The sequence below is a fragment of the Beta vulgaris genome, chromosome 7 (assembly GCF_026745355.1).
Source record: "Beta vulgaris subsp. vulgaris cultivar EL10 chromosome 7, EL10.2, whole genome shotgun sequence".
NCBI lineage: Eukaryota > Viridiplantae > Streptophyta > Magnoliopsida > Caryophyllales > Amaranthaceae > Beta > Beta vulgaris.
This window is the reverse complement of record NC_079208.1, coordinates 12,677,065-12,684,867: the sequence shown is the minus strand read 5'-3', so window position 1 is coordinate 12,684,867 and position 7,803 is coordinate 12,677,065.

Genomic DNA, 7,803 nt, shown 5'->3' with positions numbered 1-7,803 from the left:
ATCAGTTCTGATGTCCGAGCTATTTAGGCCTAAATTACGAGTTTGGGCCAAGATGAGCACGAAACAGACGCAAAAAATCGGACTTTAACGAATTCAGCTTCTGAGCTCACGAACCCCTTAGAAATGGTAAAAAAACATTTCAGCTTTTGAATCGATCATTCTGATGTCCGAGCTAGGATTTAGGCCTAAATTACGAGTTTGGGCCAAGATGAGCACGAAACAGACGCAAAAAATCGGACTTTAACGAATTCAGCTTCTGAGCTCACGAACCCCTTAGAAATGGTAAAAAAAACATTTCAGACTTTTGAATCGATCATTCTGATGTCCGAGCTAGGATTTAGGCCTAAATTACGAGTTTGGGCCAAGATGAGCACGAAACAGACGCAAAAAATCGGACTTTAACGAATTCAGCTTCTGAGCTACGAACCCCTTAGAAATGGTAAAAAAACATTTCAGGCTTTTGAATCGATCAATTCTGATGTCCGAGCTAGGATTTAGGCCTAAATTACGATTTGGGCCAAGAGAGCACGAAACAGACGCAAAAAATGGGACTTTAACGAATTCAGCTTCTAGCTCACGAACCCCTTAGAAATGGTAAAAAAAACATTTCTTGCTTTTCAATCGATCAATTTAGATGTCCGAGCTAGGATTTATGCCTAAATTACGAGTTTGGGCCAAGATGAGCACGAAACAACGCAAAAAATCGGACTTTAACGAATTCAGCTTCTGAGCTCACGAACCCCTTAGAAATGGTTAAAAAAAACATTTCAGGCTTTTGAATCGATCAATTCTGATGTCCGAGCTAGGATTTAGGCCTAAATTACGATTTGGGCCAAGATGAGCACGAAACAGACGCAAAAAATCGGACTTTAACGAATTCAGCTTCTGAGCTCACGAACCCCTTAGAAATGGTAAAAAAAACATTTCTGGCTTTTGAATCGATCATTCTGATGTCCGAGCTAGGATTTAGGCCTAAATTACGAGTTTGGGCCAAGATGAGCACGAAACAGACGCAAAAAATCGGACTTTAACGAATTCAGCTTCTGAGCTCACGAACCCCTTAGAAATGGTAAAAAAAACATTTCATGCTTTTGAATCGATCAGTTCTGATGTCCGAGCTAGGATTTAGGCCTAAATTACGAGTTTGGGCCAAGATGAGCACGAAACAGACGCAAAAAATCGGTTTAACGAATTCAGCTTCTGAGCTCACGAACCCCTTAGAAATGGTAAAAAAAACATTTCATGCTTTTGAATCGATCAGTTCTGATGTCCGAGCTAGGATTTAGGCCTAAATTACGAGTTTGGGCCAAGATGAGCACGAAACAGACGCAAAAAATCGGACTTTAACGAATTCAGCTTCTGAGCTCACGAACCCCTTAGAAATGGTAAAAAAAACATTTCAGCTTTTGAATCGATCATTCTGATGTCCGAGCTAGGATTTAGGCCTAAATTACGATTATGGGCCAAGATGAGCACGAAACAGACGCAAAAAATCGGACTTTAACGAATTCAGCTTCTAAGCTCACGAACCCCTTAGAAATGGTAAAAAAAACATTTTAGACTTTTGAATCGATCATTCTGATGTCCGAGCTAGGATTTAGGCCTAAATTACGAGTTTGGGCCAAGATGAGCACGAAACAGACGCAAAAAATCGGACTTTAACGAATTCAGCTTCTGAGCTCACGAACCCCTTAGAAATGGTAAAAAAAACATTTCATGCTTTTGAATCGATCATTCTGATGTCCGAGCTAGGATTTAGGCCTAAATTACGATTTGGGCCAAGATGAGCACGAAACAGACGCAAAAAATCGGACTTTAACGAATTCAGCTTCTGAGCTCACGAACCCCTTAGAAATGTAAAAAAAACATTTCTGGCTTTTGAATCGATCATTCTGATGTCCGAGCTAGGATTTAGGCCTAAATTACGAGTTTGGGCCAAGATGAGCACGAAACAGACGCAAAAAATCGGACTTTAACGAATTCAGCTTCTGAGCTCACGAACCCCTTAGAAATGGTAAAAAAAACATTTCATGCTTTTGAATCGATCAGTTCTGATGTCCGAGCTAGGATTTAGGCCTAAATTACGAGTTTGGGCCAAGATGAGCACGAAACAGACGCAAAAAATCGGACTTTAACGAATTCAGCTTCTGAGCTCACGAACCCCTTAGAAATGGTAAAAAAAACATTTCTGGCTTTTGAATCGATCATTCTGATGTCCGAGCTAGGATTTAGGCCTAAATTACGAGTTTGGGCCAAGATGAGCACGAAACAGACGCAAAAAATCGGACTTTAACGAATTCAGCTTCTGAGCTCACGAACCCCTTAGAAATGGTAAAAAAAACATTTCATGCTTTTGAATCGATCAGTTCTGATGTCCGAGCTAGGATTTAGGCCTAAATTACGAGTTTGGGCCAAGATGAGCACGAAACAGACGCAAAAAATCGGACTTTAACGAATTCAGCTTCTGAGCTCACGAACCCCTTAGAAATGGTAAAAAAACATTTCATGCTTTTGAATCGATCAGTTCTGATGTCCGAGCTAGGATTTAGGCCTAAATTACGAGTTTGGGCCAAGATGAGCACGAAACAGACGCAAAAAATCGGACTTTAACGAATTCAGCTTCTGAGCTCACGAACCCCTTAGAAATGGTAAAAAAAACATTTCAGGCTTTTGAATCGATCAATTCTGATGTCCGAGCTAGGATTTAGGCCTAAATTACGAGTTTGGGCCAAGATGAGCACGAAACAGACGCAAAAAATCGGACTTTAACGAATTCAGCTTCTGAGCTCACGAACCCCTTAGAAATGGTAAAAAAAACATTTCAGGCTTTTGAATCGATCATTTTTGATGTCCGAGCTAGGATTTAGGCCTAAATTACGATTTGGGCCAAGATGAGCACGAAACAGACGCAAAAAATCGGACTTTAACGAATTCAGCTTCTGAGCTCACGAACCCCTTAGAAATGGTAAAAAAACATTTCATGCTTTTGAATCGATCATTTCTGATGTCCGAGCTAGGATTTAGGCCTAAATTACGAGTTTGGGCCAAGATGAGCACGAAACAGACGCAAAAAATCGGACTTTAACGAATTCAGCTTCTGAGCTCACGAACCCCTTAGAAATGGTAAAAAAAACATTTCATGCTTTTGAATCGATCAGTTCTGATGTCCGAGCTAGGATTTAGGCCTAAATTACGAGTTTGGGCCAAGATGAGCACGAAACAGACGCAAAAAATCGGACTTTAACGAATTCAGCTTCTGAGCTCACGAACCCCTTAGAAATGGTAAAAAAACATTTCATGTTTTGAATCGATCAGTTCTGATGTCCGAGCTAGGATTTAGGCCTAAATTACGAGTTTGGGCCAAGATGAGCACGAAACAGACGCAAAAAATCGGACTTTAACGAATTCAGCTTCTGAGCTCACGAACCCCTTAGAAATGGTAAAAAAAACATTTCATGCTTTTGAATCGATCATTCTGATGTCCGAGCTAGGATTTAGGCCTAAATTACGAGTTTGGGCCAAGATGAGCACGAAACAGACGCAAAAAATCGGACTTTAACGAATTCAGCTTCTGAGCTCACGAACCCCTTAGAAATGGTAAAAAAAACATTTCAGGCTTTTGAATCGATCAATTCTGATGTCCGAGCTAGGATTTAGGCCTAAATTACGATTTGGGCCAAGATGAGCACGAAACAGACGCAAAAAATCGGACTTTAACGAATTCAGCTTCTGAGCTCACGAACCCCTTAGAAATGGTAAAAAAAACATTTCATGCTTTTGAATCGATCATTCTGATGTCCGAGCTAGGATTTAGGCCTAAATTACGAGTTTGGGCCAAGATGAGCACGAAACAGACGCAAAAAATCGGACTTTAACGAATTCAGCTTCTGAGCTCACGAACCCCTTAGAAATGGTAAAAAAAACATTTCATGCTTTTGAATCGATCAGTTCTGATGTCCGAGCTAGGATTTAGGCCTAAATTACGAGTTTGGGCCAAGATGAGCACGAAACAGACGCAAAAAATCGGACTTTAACGAATTCAGCTTCTGAGCTCACGAACCCCTTAGAAATGGTAAAAAAAACATTTCATGCTTTTGAATCGATCATTCTGATGTCCGAGCTAGGATTTAGGCCTAAATTACGAGTTTGGGCCAAGATGAGCACGAAACAGACGCAAAAAATCGGACTTTAACGAATTCAGCTTCTGAGCTCACGAACCCCTTAGAAATGGTAAAAAAACATTTCATGCTTTTGAATCGATCAGTTCTGATGTCCGAGCTAGGATTTAGGCCTAAATTACGAGTTTGGGCCAAGATGAGCACGAAACAGACGCAAAAAATCGGACTTTAACGAATTCAGCTTCTGAGCTCACGAACCCCTTAGAAATGGTAAAAAAAACATTTCAGACTTTTGAATCGATCATTCTGATGTCCGAGCTAGGATTTAGGCCTAAATTACGAGTTTGGGCCAAGATGAGCACGAAACAGACGCAAAAAATCGGACTTTAACGAATTCAGCTTCTGAGCTCACGAACCCCTTAGAAATGGTAAAAAAAACATTTCAGACTTTTGAATCGATCATTCTGATGTCCGAGCTAGGATTTAGGCCTAAATTACGATTTGGGCCAAGATGAGCACGAAACAGACGCAAAAAATGGACTTTAACGAATTCAGCTTCTGAGCTCACGAACCCCTTAGAAATGGTAAAAAAAACATTTCTTGCTTTTGAATCGATCATTCGATGTCCGAGCTAGGATTTAGGCCTAAATTACGAGTTTGGGCCAAGATGAGCACGAAACAGACGCAAAAAATCGGACTTTAACGAATTCAGCTTCTGAGCTCACGAACCCCTTAGAAATGGTAAAAAAACATTTCATGCTTTTGAATCGATCATTTCTGATGTCCGAGCTAGGATTTAGGCCTAAATTACGAGTTTGGGCCAAGATGAGCACGAAACAGACGCAAAAAATCGGACTTTAACGAATTCAGCTTCTGAGCTCACGAACCCCTTAGAAATGGTAAAAAAAACATTTCGCTTTTGAATCGATCAGTTCTGATGTCCGAGCTAGGATTTAGGCCTAAATTACGAGTTTGGGCCAAGATGAGCACGAAACAGACGCAAAAAATCGGACTTTAACGAATTCAGCTTCTGAGCTCACGAACCCCTTAGAAATGGTAAAAAAACATTTCATGCTTTTGAATCGATCAGTTCTGATGTCCGAGCTAGGATTTAGGCCTAAATTACGAGTTTGGGCCAAGATGAGCACGAAACAGACGCAAAAAATCGGACTTTAACGAATTCAGCTTCTGAGCTCACGAACCCCTTAGAAATGGTAAAAAAAACATTTCATGCTTTTGAATCGATCAGTTCTGATGTCCGAGCTAGGATTTAGGCCTAAATTACGAGTTTGGGCCAAGATGAGCACGAAACAGACGCAAAAAATCGGACTTTAACGAATTCAGCTCTGAGCTCACGAACCCCTTAGAAATGGTAAAAAAAATATTCATCTTTTGAATCGATCAGTTCTGATGTCCGAGCTAGGATTTAGGCCTAAATTACGATTTGGGCCAAGATGAGCACGAAACAGACGCAAAAAATCGGACTTTAACGAATTCAGCTTCTGAGCTCACGAACCCCTTAGAAATGGTAAAAAAAATTTCAGCTTTTGAATCGATCAGTTCTGATGTCCGAGCTAGGATTTAGGCCTAAATTACGATTTGGGCCAAGATGAGCACGAAACAGACGCAAAAAATGGACTTTAACGAATTCAGCTTCTGAGCTCACGAACCCCTTAGAAATGGTAAAAAAACATTTCATGCTTTTGAATCGATCATTTCTGATGTCCGAGCTAGGATTTAGGCCTAAATTACGAGTTTGGGCCAAGATGAGCACGAAACAGACGCAAAAAATCGGACTTTAACGAATTCAGCTTCTGAGCTCACGAACCCCTTAGAAATGGTAAAAAAACATTTCATGCTTTTGAATCGATCAGTTCTGATGTCCGAGCTAGGATTTAGGCCTAAATTACGAGTTTGGGCCAAGATGAGCACGAAACAGACGCAAAAAATCGGACTTTAACGAATTCAGCTTCTGAGCTCACGAACCCCTTAGAAATGGTAAAAAAACATTTCATGCTTTTGAATCGATCAGTTCTGATGTCCGAGCTAGGATTTAGGCCTAAATTACGAGTTTGGGCCAAGATGAGCACGAAACAGACGCAAAAAATCGGACTTTAACGAATTCAGCTTCTGAGCTCACGAACCCCTTAGAAATGGTAAAAAAACATTTCATGCTTTTGAATCGATCATTTCTGATGTCCGAGCTAGGATTTAGGCCTAAATTACGAGTTTGGGCCAAGATGAGCACGAAACAGACGCAAAAAATCGGACTTTAACGAATTCAGCTTCTGAGCTCACGAACCCCTTAGAAATGGTAAAAAAACATTTCATGCTTTTGAATCGATCAGTTCTGATGTCCGAGCTAGGATTTAGGCCTAAATTACGAGTTTGGGCCAAGATGAGCACGAACAGACGCAAAAAATCGGACTTTAACGAATTCAGCTTCTGAGCTCACGAACCCCTTAGAAATGGTAAAAAAAATATTTCATGCTTTTGAATCGATAAATTCTGATGTCCGAGCTAGGATTTAGGCCTAAATTACGAGTTTGGGCCAAGATGAGCACGAAACAGACGCAAAAAATCGGACTTTAACGAATTCAGCTTCTGAGCTCACGAACCCCTTAGAAATGGTAAAAAAATATTTCAGCTTTTGAATCGATCAGTTCTATGTCAGCTAGGATTTAGGCCTAAATTACGATTTGGGCCAAGATGAGCACGAAACAGACGCAAAAAATCGGACTTTAACGAATTCAGCTTCTGAGCTCACGAACCCCTTAGAAATGGTAAAAAAACATTTCATGCTTTTGAATCGATCATTCTGATGTCCGAGCTAGGATTTAAGCCTAAATTACGAGTTTGGGCCAAGATGAGCACGAAACAGACGCAAAAAATCGACTTTAACGAATTCAGCTTCTGAGCTCACGAACCCCTTAGAAATGGTAAAAAAAACGGTTTTTTCACCAGGTACCCTTGTACTTTAACAAATTTCATGGGGTACCCCTAACTTGAAACTAATGCACAAGGTACCCTTATTATTTAAGTTAAATGCACCAAATACCCTTAATGACTAACGGTGTCAAGTTTCCGTTAGTCATTAGGGTTAATTAACTCCTCTAATCCTAATTAAACCCTAATTAAGCCCTAATTAAGCCCTAATTAACTAACTAAACCCTAACTCCATAACTTGAAACCCTAACCCCCAACCACCACCCAACCACCACCACCCCCTTCCTCTCCCCTAACCCACCACCCCTCCAACAACCCCAGCCCCCCCACCAGCCCCCCCTCCCCCTCGCCGGCAACCCCTCGCGCAAACCCCTCTCCGTCGCCGGCAAACCACCTCCGATCCCTCTCGCGCCGCCTTGCCGACAAACCCCTGCAGCAAGCCTCATTCCCCCTTGATTTCCCCAACCCACCGCCATCCCCCAGCCCCCAGCCCCCAGCCCAACCCCACGCCCACGCCCACCCCAACCCCACGCCCATCCCCACCCCCGACAGCGTACCCCCTCCCCTAGCAGCAACCACCACCATTCTTGATTTCAAAACCTGTTTTCAAAAATCAATTTCAAAAACAATTTCGAAATCATTTTCGAAAATCAATTTCGAAAACATTTTCGAAAATCAATTCGAAAAATTTCGAAATCAAGAACCATTTTCGAAAAGGTTTTGAAAATGGTTTTCGAAA